The sequence below is a fragment of the Opisthocomus hoazin genome, chromosome 4, assembly GCF_030867145.1.
Source record: "Opisthocomus hoazin isolate bOpiHoa1 chromosome 4, bOpiHoa1.hap1, whole genome shotgun sequence".
Lineage (NCBI taxonomy): Eukaryota > Metazoa > Chordata > Aves > Opisthocomiformes > Opisthocomidae > Opisthocomus > Opisthocomus hoazin.
In genome coordinates, this window is record NC_134417.1 from 4839857 (window position 1) to 4862804 (window position 22948).

A 22948-nucleotide genomic window follows, 5' to 3' on the forward strand; every position below is an offset into this window, starting at 1 on the left:
AATTCGCTTGTAAAACAGTGTGTTTTGGGAGTTTATATAAATGCTGTAAACTGTGCCTTGGAGGGCTCACTGATCAGTTGTATTTTTATTAACCAGAATGAAACCAAAGATCACTCTGAATTGGACTTCCTGTTTGTAATCTATAGGTCTATTTTACTTGTCCTTTAATAACACACCTGCTATAGTGGTGACAAAACAGGACCCTTCTGAGCATGAATAATCAGAGAAGAAAACAGTTGTCAGGAAAAGAAAGCTCAGTGACTCTATGGAGTCATGGAAAGGGTCCAGTAAATGTCTGAGGTTTATTGTTGTAAGCTCAATGTTTGTCTTTTCCTTAAAGATAAATAGAGTTTGTTAGTGAGAAGAGGAAGTGCATTTAAGTGTGCACAGCAGAGGAAATTAAAATCTTCAGAGCTTTCTGTAAAGTATTTAATCTGTTCAGTGCTGAGTTGTACAAGGACCAAGCGCAAGAGCCTGAGCTTGAACGCAGCTCCCAGACCAATGGAGGAAGATGAGTGCACGGGCCCCCTGTTAGGCTTCTCGCTGTTTTTTTCTCTCACAGCTTTGCTCTTTTCACAGCAGTCTGATCCAAGGCAATGCAGCTCTGCTCTGTCAGAGCTGATCTTAGGCACAGGCAGCCATGTCAAGTTTCTTTCGGTAAGTTTCTGAGAAATTCACCAAAAGCTTGTACAGGTCTCCAGCGCTGCTGTTTCTAAGGCTGCTGCACGAGGAGCAGGGCTCTTCCCTGCAGACTGCCTGGCAGTTTGTACTTCAATGAAAACTGGCTGCTGACTATGAGACCACAAGACATGGTGGCAGCTTTCTCTAGCCCTAGGCCTGCCAAAAGAAAAAGATATCTTGCTGTACGACTACATAGTAGAGGATAATGCACAGAAAATATACCTGGTGCCCATTCCAGCTCTGGAGAAAGAAAAGGCTCCTGAAAACGGGAATATCAAATCCTTAGAGAATGCATTACTAGAAATGGAAAGGGGTGATATTCACCAAAAGGCAGATTTCAATGGATGTGAATGTTGTGCTTTGTCTTCCAACCACCCCAGCATGTGCTGTGGTAAAAAAAAAAAAAAATCCTGCTTCCTCCTGAGCTGAAGCAACGCGAGTCTGTCAGGTCTCCTACAACCTCCTGGGATCATCAGCCTTGTTCAAGGAAGCGCTGAACAATACAAACAAGTGCTTTATTTATAGAAGGCTTGGGTTAATTTTTATTCCAGTGTATCATTGATGCAAGGTACTTCAGAGATGCAGCTTGATTTGCTATAAATGTGTTCACACAGAACAAAAGTTCTTGGAAAAGGATTATTTGACTAGTTGCACAAAACATATCCGTTTCTGACCCCAGAGGCATTTGAAAAGGAGAGTCTGCAGTGATGTTCCAGCTGTAGGAGTATTTCTGTTGAAACTAACTTCTGAGGAATGTGGAAGGTCTAGCTGTATCGTACAAGCTGAGCTGAGGTTTTGTGGTAAAACCTGTGGTCACAGTGCTGAGAGGGGTAGGAGCTCTGAAAACTTACTTGTTTTTGACAGCAGCTGGTCTAAACATCAGGCTTGAATTACACCCTGCTGTTGAAACGACGGCTCAGTGGGCCAGCTAAATTCACCAACAACTGTTTTCTGCTTTCCCTTTTACAGCTATGACTTTTTCAAAATTCTTTTGGCTTTAAAAAAATTATTTGGTGTAAAAAGAGCTGTTGAACTCCTCACCTTTATAATCTTTCGTCTGGTACACTGTTCTCTGATCCTGGCTAATACCTTAATCTCTGGTAAAAACCAATATTGGTAAACATCTGATTGTCAAATAATTTTCAAAGGCTCCTTTGGGTATACACGCCCTTAGGTGACCTCTTCTGCTAACTGTGTGGTCCTTTTCTAAACTGTCTCCAAAACCAGCCTTCCAGAGCCTCAGTGAGCTGGAGTTCATTGCCTCAGGGCTGGTACCTACAACTCTGAAAGCCACAGCTGGAGTAAGTGTGATAACTACATCTACACAACAAGGTGTACTGTGGGCCTTAAACAGATGATAACATATCATCCTGTTCTAGAGTTTAAATTTCTCTTGGCAAGCCTCAGCTTGTTTTAGCAATGGGCGTTGTTTTATCTTGATGTCATAAAGATGTATTTAAAAACTTTTCTTCCTTGCTGGGTATCCTTTCAGGGATTTTTTCTTTAGCAAAAGAGGTTTTAAGTGTCTTGGGAACTTGGCCTCCTGTTCTGTATTCTAGACCAAGGCTGGGAATAATTAAATGCATAATTAAATTTGCCACTGTTAATAAAAAACTGTACTTTAAAGCACTATTAATAAACACTGTACTTAAAAACAGGGCTGCAGGTGGAGGACAGTTATACATCCAACACTGCGGCCCACCCCCCCCCCCCCCCCTTAGAAAGAATCAGCTCATTTTCTTGTAAAATGTATGTGTGCAGGTGTGGAGAGCACAGCGACACAGCTCTCTGAGGAGGACAACTATTTGTTTTATTGAGGCTTCACTCTGCTCCTTGGCTTCCCGAAACCAAGAGTTACCCCCCCAAAACTCCCCACTGCATCGTCTGTTATGTATATATATATTTTAACATCCAGACCTTCAAAGACAAAGCCATTGACAGTTTTGTGCGCATAAAGCTGCTGCAACATATTTGTTGGCAATGTACAAACCCACGGTATTTTCCATTGTGTGGGTCTCCTGTTCAGCATTTATTTCCCTCTGTACTACTCTGTGCATTTCAGATTTAAATTGTCATAAACAAAAATTACCGTTTCAAATGGAGGATCTTGAGTTTTCCCTGCCAGAACAAAGTATCTGTCGGTTATTTTTAATAGTCTGAGCCTATTTAATGATACTTGCGTGGTTTCAAAGCAACACCTCCTGGCAAGCCGTGGTATTGCTTGTGCAAGCAGAGACATCTTCCTCTTGGATTGATACACGAGAAAACAGCAAGACAGCGGCGTGATCTGCAGCCACAGCCCCTCATTGCTTCGTGTGCAAATCGCAGTGCGGGTGACATGGCTGTTACGACTTCCACTGGGGGAGAAATAAAAGTGGGGAGTGTGTTTCAGAGTTTTTTAAAATGAGAGCAAACATAAACCCTTTGTGCTGTCATACAGGTATCGCTGCCTTTTTTTTTTGACTGTACTACATGTGCTGGCTTACAGTGGGCAACAGCACCAAAACCAATGCAAGACTTTATCCAAAAGTCTGTGAAGCCTGCAGACGAAGGATGCTTGCTATCATCCCCATGAACGGTAATATGAACATTAGTGTTCATCTTTTCCCTCTTAATTTACTCCCTTCTCTTTCCCAGTATAAATCTGACTGGCAGAAAACAGAAGTGTTAATGGAAATTCAGAACAGTTTCAGAGAGCTTCATTAATGTTCGCAGTATCGCATTCCCTCTGTGCCGAAGCAATGCCGCTGTCCTCAACGAGCAAACAAACAAAAACACTACAAAAGACATGGAAGCGTCACAGAAGAGCAGTAAAGAACAAGATTACAGTCCCCTCATTCACAGCACCTACGCGTGGCACTGTGGTAGCGTCGCCACGAAACAACCCAACACGTTGGAGTAACTTGGGGAATCAGACACGAAGAACGCAAGGCAATTTACACAGAAGCCGGAGAGGTGATGTAAATATTCATAGACTTATGAATAAAAGCAACACATTTTAGAGGGCCATTTCTTGAAGGAGACAGTAAAGTTGTCAGTAATGGTGATAAAAAGATAGATGTAATCATGGTGCTCTCCATTCCAGCCTGCTGGTCGATTTGCTGATGTACCACTAACGAAACTCCTTTCTGGAGGGCTACGAGGATGGTGAGGGGACCAGAGCATCTCTCCTACGAGGAGAGGCTGAGGGAGCTGGGCTTGTTCAGCCTGAAGAAGAGACGGCTGAGAGGGGACCTTATAAATGCTTATAAATATCTGCAGCGTGGGTGTCAGGAGGATGGGGCCAGACTCTTTCCAGTGGTGCCCAGTGACAGGACAAGGGGCAATGGGCACAAACTGAAGCAGAGGAAGTTCCGTCTGAACACGAGGAAGAACTTCTTCCCTCTGAGGGTGACGGAGCCCTGGCCCAGGCTGCCCAGGGAGGTTGTGGAGTCTCCTTCTCTGGAGATATTCAAGACCAGCCTGGACAAGGTCCTGTGCAGCCTGCTCTGGGTGACCCTGCTTGGGCAGGGGGGTTGCACTAGATGACCCACAGAGGTCCCTTCCAACCCCGACCATTCTGTGATTCTGTCCAGTAGTAAAATACGATGTTGAAAGCACCTCTCAAAGTCCGGCATCTTCATACCCAGCTTGGCCACGCAGGCTGCATCTTCATATTTTGAGAGAACAGGCTGAAAAATCCACCTGACTGTCGGGGCCGGTATCCCTGAGTCTCCACAAAGGGGGGGACACCTCGGATGACAAGGCCTGCCCTGGCTGCGTTCCGCCGCCAACCTGGCGCAGCTAATCCAACCGGCGGCCGGGGCCTGTCCCCTGTCCGAGCCTCCCGGTTCCCGGGGGCGGGGAGCCCCTCGGAGAGGCCCGGCCCCACCCGCCACCGCCCACCGCCTCACGGCTTCCCGCCCTCGGGCGCCGCCCGGCCGCCGCCCGCGCCCCGCTGCGCCTGCGCGCCCGGCGGCGGGGCGGGGCGGAGCGCGGCCCCGGAGGTGACGCGGCGAGGAGAGGCCGGCGCCGGGCGGGGCGGTGCTGGACGCGGTGCCCAGGTAACGCGGCGGGGCTGCGGGCCTCCCCTCTCCCCTGTCTCCGCGGGAGGGTCGGCGCGGGCGAGGGCCGCCCTGGGGGTGAGCGGCTCCGCCGGCCCCCCTCAGCCACCGGCTCCCTCTCCGCCGCCGGCCCCCTCAGCCGCCCGCCGCCTTGCTGAGCGCGTCCCGGTGCTCCGCGCTGTCGCTTCTGCTTCGCGGGGGCCGAGCCGGGGTCTGTCCCCTCCTGTTGCGAGGCGTGTAGCTTCCACGCTCGCGTATGTTTTTTTAAAAACCGAGGGTTTTTTAGGTGTTTAAGAAAAGAAGGTGGTGCTGCACCCGTGGCGGTAGCTGTTCCTCAGCCCTGTCAGGAAGCCGGGTGTTGGTGACGGCCGTTCTGAGGCAGAGGAGCAATCGCGGGTGTCATCTCCCCTGCCCGGGAAGGGGGAAGCGCTGAAGTAAATTTCCCGGCAGAGTCTGGATCGTTGCTGGGCTGAGACCGTGGGGTCAGCCGTAAGCCGGCCTGATCCTGCAGAACGTCCCAGAGGCTGTGGACGGGTCAGAAGAATCAGCAGAGGCTTCTGTGGTTTTGTGCCCGATTCAGCAAAACAAAGGCGAGTGTAGTCATTGCGATGCTTCTCTGGTCTGGCAGACGTGTGGAAGGGACGGCTTGAGCGGAGGCTGTGCCTGGACTGTCTCTGGCCTGGCCAGGTAGAGCGGGACAAGGTGGTGACTAGCAAGAAGCGTAGCACTTAGAGCTGAGAAGACAGCTTCTTGCCTTCGTGTAGGGAGAGGCAGTTCCCACGGCAGAATCTAGCACCTCAAAGCTTAGACGTGCTAAACGGATGGAGCTGGACGCAAGTAACACTTGCAAGCGTAGTACAGTGAAAATAAAATCTTTAGGTAAAATGGATAGGAACCTGTCAGCCTCCTTTCTCACTGGAGCTTTGTGGGAGTTTTGCTTGAGACCTTGTTGTGACTTGATTTGCAGTTGTTCTTTTATCCTCTAGACTGGTCTTACCGTACTGATCTCATTCTCAAACCAGAGTGAAAAAATAAAGATGAATACTTTATGCATTCACTCTCAGATGGATTTGATTCCTGATCCGATTGCTCCAAGCATGCATTTGGGATGAGAAAGGTTACGTTTTCATGGTAGCTATATGTATCAGTAAGCATGGAATTTAAAGAGAGTAGGTTTAAGATGATGCTACTGCTGACAAGGGTGGCCCTGTGCGCCTCTTTCCCAGCCTTCTGATTGTCCATTTTCGTTGCCTCTCATGTGCAGGTATAGGTGGTTGTGTGGTGAGCTGGATTCACCCACCAAACCAGCCGGCAATCCGCAGCGTACAGAAAGTGAGCCGATGGAGCTGACCGTGTGTCTGTACTAAAGGTAGTGCGTGCAACAGGGAGAGGCAGGGTTGCCCGTTAGGCAGTGTCACGGAGTGAAATCGGTTAAGCTGCTTGTGAAAGCGTTCCCTGAGGCTGCACTTCCCTGGACAGGTGAGCCAGCCTGGTGTTTGTGTTTCGCTGGTGGTTTTTTTGTTGTTGGTTTGTTTTCTTTTGGTATTTTTTTAGACAAAAGTTGTGCAGTACTGTCTGTCTCCTTGTTTGGTGGTGTGGCCAGTATTCTGAGTCCACTCCCTTCACAGGAGAAATGGTTTTCTTTTTTTTTCCTGATAAGGTGCACTTTTGGGTGATGACCAAACTGTTATGTGCGGAGCGTTAGAAACGTAGAACTGGAGAATTTTTCGAAATTCACCTGTGGTGATTATCACCAATAACTCCACTGGAATAACTGCTAAAACAGATGTTCAGTTTTAGAGAACAAAACCAGTTTTTGCTAAATGTAAAGATGGGAGTACTAACAATAAATAAAGAAATCAGATTTAGACTCAGAAAACAGGTGGATAAAGAATTGAAGCAGATGTAGTAAACAAGAAGGTAGTCTCAGTTGCTCAGTTTTGGTCTGAACTGTATTTTAACAGCTGTTTCTGACATCGGAAAGATCTCTGTCCAAAAAGAAGGTAAAGATGAGACGATTAGCAAAAATTTACATCAGAGGCATGCAGAGAGTTTTTCGGGAATATAAACGATTTGTTTAGCTTTGCTAAGACGGAGAACAATTGGCCTGAAAAAACTCCAGTCTTTTTGTGTATCAGATTATTTTGAAGTCTGTGTTAGTACAGCAATTCATAGATATTATTCAGATGTTTAGTCTAGAATGAAGACTTCTCCTTGTAATGTCCAAGAGTTTTACATAAGCCTTTGTGACATAGTTTAAGGGCTTAACTGCAGTGTTAAAATGCTTCTTTCTGAAAAAAGTGCTGAATTTCCAGAATGTGGTGTGATTTAGTTTTAAATGATTTTTGCAATGTGGCTCCTGCCCCTGCCTTAAACCTGTTCTGTGGTCTACACATCATATTGTTCAGATCCCCTTTCATGGAAACATTTTCTTTTAGGTCCCATATTAAAGTTATTAAAGCTGAATCTAACTGCTATCCTTGTAGAATTTATCTTTACAACTTCTCATAAAGAAGATAAATTGCCTTTCTTTATTCTTTGTTGGAAAAGATAGTGTAAGATTTAATAAGTTACTATATCAAATACTCTAGGTGGGTCTCAACAGTACAGTGCGTAAGTTAAATATTGACTTGCTGTGTAGGACTTTGGTCTTGTGTAACCCTGGCTGAAGCTGCAGCCAGGAGAAAGGTATTGTGGCAAAGATAATGACAACTGAAAATTACCCCCTGCCAAACTGAAGCCAGCCTAGCTGTGCACAGAAGCAGGTAATGATTGCAGAGGAGGCTCAGCTTGGTGGTGCTTGTAACCAATTAAACGTAGAGTTGATTACTCTGTCTCTTTCTTGTCTCCGTGGAAGATAAAAATTCATTAAAATACCATTTAAGGAAAAGTGTGAAATAAGGATATAAAAAATGTTAGTGTTTTTTGCAGCGTAGTCTTTCTAACTACGTAAGCTTAAACCTTCCTGTCGTATACTCATGCCCAGCATTGGTAGTCCCTGCTGCACAATGTGAGTAGGTAATGAAGTTTGTACCTGGGGGTGGTGACAGTCCTTCTCTGTAGATAGTGAAATGACTAGAATTTGGGGTCGCATCGCTGGTGCCAAGTCTGGTGGTCCTTTCTAATCTTGCTCTTATTTATACTTACATATCCCTTTAGCTGGAAGAGACTTTGTGTGCCAGCTGTCAGGAGGTCTCATCTCTGGGACCGTGCCTCTCAGTATAGAAGACTCTTTGTGTTTTATATACACATGATCACTTGAAAAAATAAACAATTCTCATTCTTGCAAAGATTCACTTTCAAATATGAACGAAGCATAACTGGTTCAGTATTTCCAGTCTGCCCTGTGCCTCTTTCCTTGCTGTTGTGGTCTTTCTTACAAAGGTCTGAAATCTGGTTGCTAAACTTCATTGGAAATAGAAGAATTCATCTGGAACTGATGAGATAAATTTTGTTCCTTGGTGATGTGGCATGTATCATTCTTGAATGCTTTGCTGTGGAGAGCTCAGCATGTAACACAGAGCCGTATATTAAAGAAAACTCATTTTTCTTGTGCTAAGAGATTTTGTAGGTGGGAGGCATCTTAGACTTTCTTATCTGCCAGTGGGGAATAGGAGTTTCAAGCTAATCAGGAGGTTGTTAGCATTTTATTGGAAGAAGGTTGGGTATGTCATGTGTCATCTTTGTTTGCTGTAAACTGAGGTTTCGATGGAAGCAACATTTTATTTTGGATGTAGGATTGGGCTGATAAATCCTGCCTTTTTACTTCCTCATTTCGAAACCCGAATCCCTGAATGTGATGGGCATGAATTGCTCGTTGCTCACTCTCTGGATGTTCTGGAATGTGCATTTATAAAGCTTTCTGAAGAGCCCTTGGAGTAAAATGTGAGTCAGGTTTTTAGCATTCCTCTCGATTTTTTCCACTTTGAATCACATCACGACGTTAAATTTGCATTCTCAGGTGTGTTTCAAAGATGCATGGATGTTTGGTGTGACTGAGGTCAAGGTTTAGGCTGAACTCCAGATGGTGGTCAGAGGATTACTTCGAGAGCTAATTACGAGTGTTCTTTGTGTAAGTCTGAATAGTTACATCACAAAGATTTTTCTTTAATGATTCATTGGGCAATTTAGTGGAGAAAAAAAAAAAGACCTTAGACTTTTTAACTTTTCAATGAAACGTGCTTTTGCCCTTCATCCATCTGGCTCATATTGAGCTGTACCCCAGCCCCTGCAGGTTATTTTAATGGTTATTCATGTCCTGACTCTGAAGATGAGACATATGATATCTTTGAAACCTGGATATCTCTTTTTCTCTGCACGTGTGGCCTACATTTCTACTTGCATCCATCTTACTGAGTGAGCGCACTGCTGTGGTGTGAGCTGTGAACAAAGACCTCTGCCCGTGGTTTATTCAGGCGTAGACTCCATTGAGTTAATGTGTGCTATTTTTGGAGTTCCCTCGGGCAGAGGGTGGTCAGGCTATCTTAACCTCAGAGCTGAGCAGTGGGGAGCACAGCAATGTCAGCTTTGGTGTCACTGTGCTGGATCAGCTGTTGGTGGTGGTTCTGTCCGAGAGGATCCTGTCATCTGCAAAGGGGTGTTAGTGGGGGTCATCCAGCAGCAAACTGGTGAGAAAACGTTCATTTTACTCCATTGATTTGTTACTGTGGCCAGGAAACACCTTGTCTGCATTTCAGAGACTTGTGAGCCACGGTTGCTCCTATCTTAGCTCAAGCGATTTACCCCACAACTCATCGATAAAGGTGAGTGCCCCTGACATCCGCAGCTCCGGATCAATGTGCCAGCCTGTCTTGTCCGGCTGCATTGTCGCTGTCTTATTTGGTGCCTGGTGCTGTGGCCACTACGGTTTTGGCCTTTGGTCTGTGGCAGGACAGCTTAGTGCTAAAGGGAATGAAGTTTCCTCTCAGTTATATCCCTCCGTATTTCTGGAATGCTTGGTTATCCTTCGAAGAGTGGTTTCCCACTGGTGCTGTTTAACCAGCGCTGATGCTGGCTTCAGAGCAGCCAAGCACCTGAGTGTTTTTGGAGGTGGAGAAAACACAGTGCTGGTGTCTCGGTGCTGCCATGGACCTCAGCAGGTAGCAGATTGATTTCTGAGTTTTGCTTAATATCATTTGTTTTCTACCTGTTTTCCTTATAATGACCTGAATGCTAAAGATCGCCGTGTTGCTTGGTGGCATTAGAACGCCCCTTTAGGACCAAAAATGTTTAAAAGTTGCTTTAGTCATGGGATTGCTGGGAGGACTTCTCTCTATTTCTGTCTTCCTAAGTGAAAGTTAGCGTGTCATATAGCTGACATTGACCTTCCTGGTTCACTTAGAAATAGAGCACTCTTTTAATGGGTTATTTACATTCGTCAAGGTACGATGTCCTGTAGTTTCGATGTACTTGCCTGTGTGTAATGGGAGGAAGTCCTGGTGCTGGTTAACTGATTTGATCTGTTCTGATGATTAGAGACTCCTCCTGCAGCCTGATGGGCAGAAGACTGAACAAAGGTGCTGGCTGTGAGCTGCAAGTATTATTTTTGGGTTTAATCATCTATTGCCCCTTCCTAGGGCCAAGAGCTCTCTGGAGAGAGATAATCCAAACTGTTGATGGGCGCTGCTTAGTGCAGTGGAGTTCAGGAGCTCGGTAAGCTGACCAGGTTGACAGTCGACCGAGGAGATAGCTGTGTAGAAACCTCCTAGCGCTCGGAGCCATAGGGAATATTTGCAGAGTCATTTTTTCCCCTGTGTATAGGGCCAGAATGTAATAGAAGAAGTCGTCATGGTGTCCCTAAGAGATGAAGGGGTTTGTACGGGTTTTCCTTTGCTTTGTCAGGAACAGTTGACCTTGGGACCAGCACCTCAAGCTTGCTGGCAAGCTAACTGCTTTCATGTGGTTCTGAACACACTGAAGCGGCAAAGGTTATTCCCCAGACTCTGAGTGTGAGATTTGCTCAGTGCCCTCTTCAGAAGCTGGATTACCTTGAAGTCGGTCTCTTTTCATTTCCAACAGGAACTGTCAGTTCTGTTTTGAAAAATCTAAATCTAAGCTCAGGCTTCCTGATTCACGGAGTGGGAGACTATTCTATGTCTGACCCCAAATTGGCTGCTACTTAGGGTTCTGCAACACGTGGTGCCTTGTGTTGCATCAGATGATGGATGCGTGGTTTTGTTGATTCCTGCCTGACCAAGGCATCTGCCTGTCTTGTGGGAGGCCCATATGGTGGCAGGACTGAACGAAAGCCCTAACTTCAGATTTGTGTTGTATCACATGGGCTGGGTGCTGGGTAGTTTTTGAACTCACAACAGCCCGCTCTTCTCCAGTATGAGAATGTCATCAGTACTGGGAAAAATGGCGGTAAAGAACCTGCTCAGCCAAATGGCCAGTTTTCCCTCTTTGTGCTGAAGGAGTTCAGTGTTTTCTTTGAAGGTCACAGTATTTCATACCCCTTAACTTCTCTTCTGTCCTGGTAAGTCATGCCTCTGCCAGGTTGCTGCCTAAGATTTAATTTCAATCTTTTTTCTGAAACCTCACATCTCCAAGGCAGAGGTGCTACCACACCGGTGTGTCAAGAGAAGATTTTTTTTTTTTTTTTTGCATGGTTAGAGGATTAAATCTTCCAGACGTTCTTTGAAACTACTACTGAGAGAGTGAGGGTATTGCCAGAGTCACCTGGAGGTGCATTAGAGACTCCTAGGAGCTTGTTTATGCTTTCTGTGATGAGAGATATTCCTTGTCCTCTTTTCCCCCTGGGTTAGCTCGGATTATGCTGATAGTATTAGTGAAGAACACTTCCAAGTCTGATGTCACTCTACAGCAAAAACCTGGAGGTTTGTTAAGATACTCACTAAGCACTGAGACTTTGCAGAGTCATCCAGGAATTAAACTGCATTTTGTGGAGCAAAATGTACTGAGATTGCTGTTTGCACGGAGGACTAGTGCTTGTTTTTAGATAGTTGCAAAAGAGTAGCTCCAAGCAGAGCTCTCTGCACGTGTCGTGCGTGTGCGGAGTTACCTGAAGTTACAGCAGAGTTGCTTTTAAGTGGCTGGTTTTCTTTAATGTATATTGTCTGTATGACACTCTGCTCCTACTCTCTTTGTAGTTCTTTTGAATTCCAGCAGCAAGTTAGCAAGAACTGCCAGTTTGGGATATGCAAACCCACTATACCTGTGAGCCTGCAAAGAGGTGTGGGACTTGCCCTGCAGATATGGGAAGGGGGAAAAAGGTCTTGGGGTGACTGTGCATCTCAAGCAGTCAAGTGTAAAAGTGAAAATGGATAGTATATACTGAGCTGTAACTGTTGGGAAGTAGCTGGCTTTTCTTAGAGTTCCTGGCTAATGGGAACCTGGAGAATGTGACCCGAGTAGTCTAAAATAGTTGGAGGGTTTCACTGCCTTGAGTAGTGTTGTGACTCTTTCACGGACACTTCCAAAAGGACAGAATATTGATAACAGGAACTGCAGGACATATTGTGTTGAAATTTTATCTGCCGAAGTAGCTGCTAGTCCAATTCCATTAATGTTTGCATATTTAATAAACTTTTAATGTTGGATTTTAATGAGTTGGCAGTTATCTCTGAACATCCAGCAGCAGTCACAGAGTCTAGGTGGCTCTCAAATGCGGATTTCTCTCGCTTGGAAGGCATGTGGCCTTTGCTTGGGCAGTCAGTGCTTGACAGGCTATAGCATGCTTTGATTCAGTTTGTACTGATGTACATCAACAATGAATTCTTAATTTGGATGGAGCCCTAGGGTTAAGTGTTCGGGGGAGGAATCTTTTTAAAAAGCTGGATGTAAGAGAACATGACCTTGGTTCATCTCCTAACGCACCATTTATCTACTTGGGATGATTCTTGCTAGTGATCTCATTATTTTGGCTGCAAAATGGACCTCCTAGGGAATTTGTTTCTAATGTGGCGTTTGCTCATTTATAATCCCAGTGCGTTTGCTTTGCCTTTTCAGCCTTACTTTCCAAACACATATCAAACTCCTTAGAATCCCAAGCAGGCTAAGAAGTGCCGTTGTGATTCACAGTTGGAATCGAGTGTCTCGAAAGAGGCTAAAGAAGCTAATCTACTGTGGAGGGAACCTTGGCAAAATTCAGCAGAAAAGTTCGGTGTTCGTGCTTTTCAGATAAATCTAAGTGTGGGACATGTATGTCAGTCTGTAGAATGTAGCAGGCAAGGTGAAAAGGGACTCTTGATAACACAGTGTAATTCTCAGTTTTGGCACCAGTGTGACTTTAAACAAGTCACTTCCCCATTTCCAATCTTCAGGATAAATTCTTAGTATGCTGCTGTAATATAGATAGTAAATGTATAAGCTGTGAGGATCGCAGGGGTGAAGAAAGAAGCCCTTACTGACTATTGAGATAAGGCAAGATAGTAATTCAGTAACTGGACAGATTAGATTGGTTTCAGGTGACCTTTCAGTGTGTCTGGTAAAAAGGAGGAAAAATGTGATGATTATGTAATGTAGTAGCTTTGTCTGAGAGCTGTATTTTAAACTGAAGTTATTTTTACATCTCCAGAATACCAGAATTCTGAGAGGAAGAGCAGAGAGAGTTAACGACAAAAGCTGATGGACCATTACATCTTCCAAAATGAGCCTATTCGCACTTTTCTACTGGAGAGGAACATGTCTTGAAGGTGAGTAGGCTTTGTATGCGACAGCTGAGATGCCAAATGCCTTGGGCTTTGACTGTCAGTCTTCGCAAAGATGGATCTGTCCTTGTTTCAGCTTAGTGTGTAACTGCTTTTCTGGGCTGGCACAGCCCATAGAGGTGTGCTGTGAAAATATGTTTTTTATAATTGGGAGAAATATGTAGGAAGTAGGTAACGTTTTGTATCATACCAATTAGTTACCATTAATTTGGATGCTCTTGAAAAAAGCTAGAGTGCTTAATGAAAGAGGTGAACCATTTGGAACATGGATGTTTTTTGGCGAGTGGAGGAAATACAGGTGTTTTATTTGCAGGATGAGAAAGTTAAGTTTGTAAGACAAACTTTTGTTTAGTTTGGTGAATTTATTAAATTATGTAAGGCATTTTCAGGTTCTTACCTCAAGTGATATTATCAGCATTCAGAGTAGCTGAAGAAGAGTGCTTGCTATCAAAGAACATAATGCTTGAGTGAAATTAAAGCAAAATTTTGTTTTTTAGTTTGTGGTATCTTTTATGTTATTTTTGTACTGAGCCCCTTAGGGCTGTAGGCAGTGACCGTACAATATTGTTTTAAAATCCTGTAATAACTGAAATCAAAATGGGAAATGTCATGTAAATCCTGCACTCAGCATTGAAATAAAACCAGGATTTCTGAGATAAACACTTAAAGTTTAAAATATCTAGTTTTAGACTTTACTGTCACTTTAATGAATAACATATAAAAGGAAGCCATGAGCCTGTGTAAGCCTAAGTGTGCCTGCTTAGCAGTGTTAGTTCTGATTTTTAATTAGGCTAATAAATTTGCTTTCCTGTTGGTTACTTTATCAATAGTTAACTTTTATATTTTTTGGTGTAAACAACCTAGCACCTATAAACTCAAAGCTAAGAGTGGAGTTTGAGTGGTAAAAAATAGGTCTAGGTGGTTGTCAATTGTCATTCTTTCTGCACAGAACTTGTTCTTAAAGTGTTCAGCATTGGAGTCACAGGCCTCTTGTGCGTATTTTTCATTGTGAGGAAAAAGGCCTGGTAGAAATTCAGCCTACACTGAACTCTGTTTTCCTGTGGTTTTGCACATTTGAAGCTGTGTCTCATTATCAATGTGCGTTTCTTAAATATTTGTATGTTTTGGTAGTGCTGATGAGCCTCTCATGAGCGTAATTGTTGACAGAGATAGGAGGGGATACAGTGTCAGGGGCCCCTACTACTCGAGGAAGAAAAGCCTTAGCTGGAGACGGATATACTGTTTGCATTCATTTGTGCTGTTTGGTCTCTGGCATAATCTGCACAATTCTGCAAGGAAGGCTGGAAACCTGAAACCCCCAAACCAAGAAGTGTTGCTAAGTTATAAATGGTTCTCTTGTGTTGACTAGTTGCCTGCAATTTGCAAGCCCTCTTTAGATTCAATAGGATGAGCTGTGGAAAGTTTTGGGAAAATGTATGAGTAACTTCATATACATACAGTAAGAGCCCTGGGACTTTTGTATGGATAATTAGTCCTGGAGAAAAGTGATTTGCAGTACTGGGTCCATGTTTCTGAATCAGCAGCTTTTTCTCATTCATTTTTCATTAATTGTAAGTTTGTTGCCCTGGATGTTCCTTATAGCTATGTTTGGGGAAAGGCAATATTGAAGTGCTTAGAAGTACAAAGTGAGGTCAATTGACTGTCTTTTCTTGTGAGCTGGGACATCTGGATTTCGAGTTGCTTTTGTTATATGTAGTTAGACACTGAGAACTCCTGTAAGACTTTAAATAGGAACTTACTATTGATATTTCACACTTTCTGCCTAATAACGTGGAAGCTAATCTAATGCTGTGGAAAAAGTAGGATGTGTTCCAGGAGCCGCAAGTTGAGTGTTTTCCATGTATATGGAACAAAAGTAACAGTTTTTTTGCCGTACTGTGTTTGCAGTCTAAACATTTGGAACATGCTTGTGGATCTTGGAGTGCCATAGTTTCTTCTACATTATGCATTCCTCATATGTAAAGAGGCTTTGAATGGTTACGTATTTGTGTAATGATCTTCAGTTGTCTTTTGGGGGAAGGATATTTTAAATGCAGTCTGTAGATTCTGCACAAATAACTGTCTGTATATTAATCTCCAATATTAAAAAGTTCTTGTGATGTTGGAGTTATTGCACAAGTCCGTCGTTATACCACATGCTGTTCATGTGTGGATGAAGGATGCTTTGAAGATAAAGATGTTATCTGTCAACCCTTTTGCCAGAAAAATCTGGAAAACTAGGGAGTCTCACTTGGAAATATTTATTCTGGTGTAGTCTGTACTTTTCTGTTGCTGTGGATGAACAGAAATACCTCTTCTTCCTTTTGTTTTCTCCTCTTTCTTCTGCTTTCACATCTTGTGAAAAGTGAAGCTTTAATCCGTGGAGAAAGATTGTGCAACAGGGTAAAGAAAAAGGGAGAGTGAAAAGAGGCTATTTTGCTGCTATAAAGCTTCTTTGTTCTCTGAGGTCAGGAAAAGCTGAGCTACCAGTGATTTCATAAGCTCTTCTTACCTGTTCACATGCTGGCCAGTAAGCCTAAGTGGACGGATCCTCCTCTGTATGAGTCATTAAGTAAATATCAGGCAGTGCTGGTATTCCTGATACTGTCTGCTCTGAGTACTTGCTCCTATTTTGTGCTTACTGTTGACTTGCTAACTTCTTAGCTGCTATCACAACCCCAAAAGATTTTGTCAGCACAGGGTCTCCTCATGGTGTGCAGTTGTAGAGGGACACCGCCACTGGAGCTAGTAGCTGTTCCAGCCATGTTAGAGGATATATTTTCAGTGGTAGCTGGCAAATATTTGGAGATGTTTCCCGTAAAACAGTTGGTACCGATTCTTGGCTCAAAGCCTCTTCTTGATCAGAGGCGGCATCGTGGTTTGCCAGATGGCCTGCAGGCTGGATCTGGCACCTGCTCCGATTGCATCCCTGCTGCAGGACAGGGCACCGGAGGAAGCCGCATCTCCGGCCTCCCCTGGGAGCACAAAGCACTCTACGTTCAGAGCTGTTACTGGAGCAGGAGGTGTGAGCCGTCCTCCCCTGCTTGACTGCCTTTAAGGACAGCTGGCTGCTGCAGATGGGGTTTAGGGCTGGACGTTTGTGCTTCTCCATCAGCTGCTGCAGCCAAAGGGTGGCTGAGTAACAATGATATGTGGCTGTCTCCTTGAAGAGGAGATTTGCAGCTGACATAGGGGGACAGGGCACTCCAAGCGTTTGTGCTCACTGGGAAGCTCTACTAGGGAGGCAACAGGGCACATTATCCACCATCCCACCCAGGTACCATAAGACTGACTTCCAGTGTGCACATATTCAGATACTGGATAACCGCTGGGTTTTGCTGAGGCTCTGAAGTTGGGTCCATTTTTCACTTGGGTTAGACTGTAGCAGTCTTCTATCCTAAGTGTAAGACCTTGGATAGGTGTAGGGGTCCCTGTTAGCTTCTCTCCCTTGCCTGTCTGTCCCTCATAGGTCATCACTTGTGGCCTTATGGGATTTGAAAATGCCTCAGTGTTTCTAGATTAAATTTTCATCTGACTGGGAGATAAATTTAACCTGAATCTTGACTAAGTGTGGACAATTTGAACCTTGGGCGAAGACTCACAAACTGGATGATGCTGCCCAGCCAGAATCAGTTGCCATCGTTACTTTCTCTGGGAGAGGGAACATTTCCAGTGCTGGATGGTTGAGACCATTCCGGAGGAGCGATCCAGGCCACTAGAGACTAGAGCTGCAGAGGAGAACTACGTAAACTTTTCAGTGCTCCTTTGCTTTCACTGATGCTGTCTTCAGGGCATTGCTTATCCCCTTTTGCCAAGGGGAGCTCTTACAGCCATCTCTAGAGATAGGAATGCTTGAAGAAGTCAGCTAATCATAGGGTTGTATCTTTTTTTTTTTTTTTCCTGGAGATCTTGAGGGTTTCATGTTATAAACTGAAAACACAATAGATACAATTCAGTTGTGGTACAAGTAGTGTAAGCAGCCTGAGACACACCAAGTTTCCTAGAGGAAGATCTGTTATATTCATCCCCATGTTGAATTTATCGCTGTTGTCAATGCTACAGCGGTGAATTTGACAGCTTGGTTGCTAGATGTACATCGTCTTTTTTGGATGTTTCATTTGCTGTGTTGGGAACTGTTTGTTTTGCTTCAACTGGCTATGAAATATTACCGCTGGGCACTGACAGGATTCACTTAATGGCAAAGGAGGCTGTACAATCAACATCAGCCTGAGGCTCGCTGGTCTTAGAGTGGTTTTAACATGGCCGCTGCACTGTAGTTAACTTTCTGTGAACAAAACTTCAGGAATTCCTGATGTGGGACCTTACTGTTCCAGGAGGAGTCTGCAGCCCGGTTTAGTTAGAGAATAAGTGTCCAGACTGAAAGCCACCGCATGCTTTTCTTTTATTAAGATCTGCTATTAAGAAAGTAACTTTTGCTAAGCAGAGCGCATGAAGCTGTCATTTAGTTATGGGAATAAACTGTAAAAACCTTTAATCACATTGGCGGGGAAAAGGAGGTATCGTTTCAGCTTCGTGTGGTATTTTTTCCAGCTTCCTGGGTAAAACAATTGTATTTTTATGGTATATTTTTCCTACATTTAAATAGTGTATGGGTGTTTTTTAAAAAATGTTTGGTTACTTTATGATTGTGTTTAATGATTAGATACTGATTAGTGTGAAAAAGTTGCAGTGTTTAATTCATTGTAAATTTGCCAGGTAGCATGAATTGTCTGCGTGTTGCCTTGTCAAATAAGAATATATTGGTTCTCAAGCACATTGTGCTTGCCATCGTGAAACGGAATTACATTTCTATTAAAAGAACATTCACTCAGTGCTCTCAAGTAAAGAAGTAGTTTAGTGTTACTGATAAGCTCCATGGTAAACTTTTACTTAGTTCATTTAGCATTTTACTTGGTTTCCTTTCTCTGGTGCGTGAGCGTTGTGTTACCTGTTATTTTGAAATAGCTGCGTTTGGAAAGGTGCTCAACTGTTGTGTTCTGATGTCCATTACCACAATTTACTTTTCCATTAAATCTAAACACTGTTTTTGAGTTGATGCATCTTTTTAATCTCAAGCAAACTGGAGCTCTGGTTTTACCTTTTTAATTTGCGCAACCTTGATAAAAGCAGCCAGGTCATGCTGGAGTCAATCTGATGATAATAAATTCCTTCTGTTCTTCTTGAAGCCACAGTGAAAATGAAATAAGCTATATTTGCTGGCTGTTCTTCATGCCTCTTCAGTGCAGAAGAAAATTAAGCTATTTTGACCTTTCTCTGACGTGTAGTCAGTGAAGATGAGGGCAGAGAAAGGCTTGGTAAAAATAAATGAAGTTGATATTGGTCTTTCTAAAATTGTTATTAATGCACTCCAGTATGCTCCAATTAAAGTCACAGCCTGTGAAGGCAAGTGCAGGCAATCTCAGCTGCTATTTCATCTACCAACATGTTACTTGGTTTCAAGTTTTTTTGTTCCTCTTTGAAGCGCTGTGTCACAGAGGTTTCGAGGTAGTGGCCCCGAGCTGGTGCCGTGTCCCTGACAGAGAGCTTTGTACTGTGCTTCACCTAGAATATGCTGGCACCGCCAGAAAATCAGCTGTGCCAGATCTGAACAGGGCTGGCTGAAATCGGGAACACTGGGGTCTTGGGCATATCCCTGCCAGGGATATACATATGTGGGTCAAAAAAAGGCTTGCAATGAACTGGGGGGTTTCAAACTTCGACACCGTATATAACTTTGCAAATACAGTTTTGTACTTTTTTGTGAGAGGATCCTAATTCTTCGTGAAAGTGTAGAGAAATGATGTCTCCTATAAACACTACTAGACACAATACTGCTGAGATAAAAAAAAAAACCCAAAACCAAAATAAAGCCAAAACACTCCACCCAAACCCACTTGCTGATCCAATGGCTTGTACCAGTGTGGTTTACTGTGTGTTTGGTGATGGCAAGCGAGGCTGGAGAGAGCTTCAGTTGCCAGTCCTTCTCTGCATTTAAGTTGTGCTCACCTGGTCTTTATTCCAGTAAGGGCTGTGAATTCATTCTCCCAAAGGGACCTTGTGGAGGAGAAGGCGAGTATGACAGCTCACATTGCTGGGGACCATTTCATTAGTTCGTGACAGGCGTCTGCGTGCAAACTGACGCCTGCTTGCTGTCAGGTACCTAGGAATGTTGTTCTGTTCCTGTGCCGATGGTGGGGGATTTGAGAGACACGCAGATGGCATCAAATGGGTCGTGCTTTGGCATTGTCCGCTGTAGCTGTGACTTACGAAGTGAAAACTGAGTATGCGTAAAACTGATAGTGTGTGTGCTGCTGCTATGTATTCTGTTGTATTTGAAGAACTGAGCTGTGTGCTTTTAAATTGGTTGTGTTTTCTCCTGAGATGGCAGTTAAGGGGATGCTTTAATGTTAGCTTGACAAAATGTTGCAGCAGTGGCAGAGGATATTGTGTTCTCAGTCAGTGCAATTTCGGGTCTGACAGAACTCCTACTTATGCTTTGGTTCCTGCTTCTCTGCTGTATGTTTTCTAGACAGCTGTGCTTGCACTGGCTGACTTATCTAAAAAGTGATTATACTGGTATCTTTATTTGCTCTGCCCTGTACTGGTATCAGACTTCATCCAGTGCTCTCCGTTTCCACAGTCAGGATGGGCAAAGTGGAGATGGCAAAATGAGCTGGTGCTTAATTCTTTACTTCTGGGTGCGGGAGTATTGTACAATGAGAACCTGAGCAGCGTAACCTTGAGCTTATACCACTCGAATCATGGTTGGTTATTCCAGGTATAGACCGCAGGAAGGTTGAAACCAGCCCTGATTTTTGCCCGACAGAAGAGTTTCAACACTTGGGTAACGTGACTCAAAGGAAAGGCTTTTCGGGATGCACTTTTCTTCTAGAAAGTAATAATACATTTATCTAGCATGCTGTCTCTTGCAGTTAAAATGATTGGCAGTTTATGAGAAGCACCATCTGAAAAATGCAAGGGATTTGCTTGCTCACAGTATATAAAAGAAAGCTTCACTTTGCTGTTAGTGCATCAGAAATGGCACGGCTCTGTAACGGTGTTAGGATGTGTGCCACTGCAGGTTCTCATTTTGGTTTACTCTGAAAAGAGCTCATATCTTCAGAGGTTCACGTGTTGTAGTTTGAAGACTGCTACTGCTATAGATGAGTCAAACCAAATTTTTAATTACATTGCTGTGAAAAATCTCTTAGAAAAAAAAATTAATGTTGGTGCAATAGTATTGATAGTGGACATTGGATGATACAAAATTAAGGTCAGAGTCTGAGAAAAGTATACCCTTCCTACTTAAACATTCCTCCCCTTTGTTTTGGGTGCCTGGATGTGCTAACCTGGACTCAGACAGGCTGAGGGAGTGGCAGTGTAGCCAGCTTTGGAAAGTCAGGCCTTCCAGCTGCATGTCGAAACTAGCGGATACAGTTCTACATTTTATTAGTGTGTAGTATTTACTAAGACTTCTGTTCTTAAGTGTTAGAAATGCTTCTGCATGTTGCTTAAAAGAATGGGGAAAAACCATCTTGCCTAAGAAATAGCTACGTTTTAAGGTTGGATAGAAATGTAGCTGGTTGGGACCTCTTGGAATGAATGCTGTTAAATGAACTTTGCTATGCGTAGTAGTGAAGAGAATTTTCTGAATTTTATTAACACTGAAGGATTTTTATGCAAAAAGTACCTATATATATATGGCTGTAGATATATCCAGTAAAAATGGGCAATTTTATTAAACCATGAATTTAAGGGAGTGTTAGAATGACTGCCTGGGGCTTCAGTATGATTTTTCAGTGCTTGGTATGGTTAATACAGAGTAGCCTAACTGCTAGGACAGAGAAGCCCAGAATAATTTTCCTTGTCCCAGTTAAGTCAAGAACTATTAGGGCAGCGGAAATAAGGTTTCAACAAGAGGGGAAAAATGGGTGAGGGAAGTGTCAGCTCTCACTCTTGCTAGTGATAGGGGAGAGTACACAAATGTACCAGAAGTTAGAATGGAAGAAGGGCGAGTAGCAGTTACCAGTGAAAACAGGCTAATGTGGCCAAAGCATGTAAGTGGATTAGGAATTATTTTCACTCTTCCTGGTGCTTTAAAAAAAAAAAAAGCAAACTGTATGAGTGTCTGCAGTAAGATGTGCAGGTCAAAAGAATAGGTGATTTTCTTTGACCTGCATGTTTGTCCGACAAGGTTTCTTCCCTGTTACCAAGCCTGATGCTTGAGCCTTTACAAGTGATTTCTAGTACCAGAGAATTGTGCCACGCTGGCTACACAGGAGACCTACCATCATCCGATGGCTTTGCTTCCCCTCGTGCTGGGAGCAGGGAGGCACAGCAGCCCAGAAACGCTAGTAAACCCCTTGCACTGTCTAGCTAATACTTACATGTTTGAAGGAGTGACATCAAGCACGTGTTTAATGCACCTTTCTCACCTCCTTTTCCTAAGGTATTATGTTTTTCTCCTGTCATGTCTGGAGATACTAGTGATACTGCAGTAGAAGTAACATTTCTGAGCTGCGTATTCAAGGACCGGGAGCTTGAAAGGTGGGTTTGTGTGAGAGGTATCTTTAACTTTCTCATTGCAACAGCCGGTGGTGATTTACTGGGAATTATTCAGTAGGCAGAATTTCTAGTCTCTTTCTGAAGTGCAAGTGTAACAAGACAGCTGGAAGGAATGAAAGGGTGTAATGCAGAGGGCCGGGGTTAGACAACAGTCCCATACGTGGCTGCATGTGTGAAGGCTGGTTGCTTGGTAGCCACGACCAGTAGCCATTATGCTTCTGGACTGTTAGTCTTCTAGTCTTCTAGTCCAAGCTGGCAATAAATAAACTGTCAGAAGAAGTGGGGCTCTTCACTGAAGGAAAAGATATTCTGCTCTACTCCTCTTTGCAAGGAACTCGGCATTGTGCTTGAGGATTGATCTTTGGGAGTGATTTCTGATAGTGGTGTGTCTTTATTCTCCTGTCAGCAGTCTGACTGATATATGAAGCTATGAATTTGAAAAAATGGATGATCATGGGTAATCAGTAGCCATACCTTCATGGCTAGCTCTTGTGTCTTACCCATGCGGACTGTTGGTGTGTTAGGACCCACACAAAAAGGGTCGAGGAACTAAAGTGCCATCTTCAGAAACCACCGTACCTCGTGACAAATGGTTTTGAATGTAATACTCCTGAGCAACTCATCTGCTTGTTCTGTCCTACCCTTAGCCCATCTCTGGGATTATCTGTCATGCTCTTCGCAGAACAGGATGATGCACCAGTGTGTTTAGGGTGCAGGAGGTATTAGAGGGCCTGGGGAACAGACTTCCATTGTGTGTGTTTCCTCGTTCTGCACTGACGATCTGTCTGGAGCATGAGAAACTCTTCTCACACTTGGGTAAAGATACAGTGCCTTCTCTTGCGCTCCCTGGTCTACAGTTTTCAACATCAGGGTTAGTTTCTGTGGTTCCCAGATTAAAGTAGGTACGTTCATATGTTGTGGAGATTCGTTATCCGTACCACACGTTTGCTTTTGAACTATTCAAAGCAATGAGGCTATTCCTGTATTGCC

General features: G+C 43.9%; 1 protein-coding gene across 3 annotated transcripts in view; it reads left to right on the top strand.

Annotated features, from left to right (window-relative positions):
* Positions 1 to 4639: 4639 nt before the first annotated feature.
* Positions 4640 to 22948, top strand: part of MAP3K13 (mitogen-activated protein kinase kinase kinase 13) — a 79798-nt gene continuing 61489 nt past the window's right edge. Inside the window, exons 1-2 of one of the 3 annotated variants that reach the window (XM_075417687.1) lie at positions 4640 to 4724; positions 13261 to 13378. The gene's annotated coding sequence lies outside the window, so the exon portion shown is untranslated. Of the gene's footprint in view, positions 4725 to 6183; positions 6204 to 13260; positions 13379 to 21885; positions 21941 to 22948 lie in introns of those variants that run through there. The other 2 variants (XM_075417688.1, XM_075417689.1) reach the window with 2 other exon arrangements.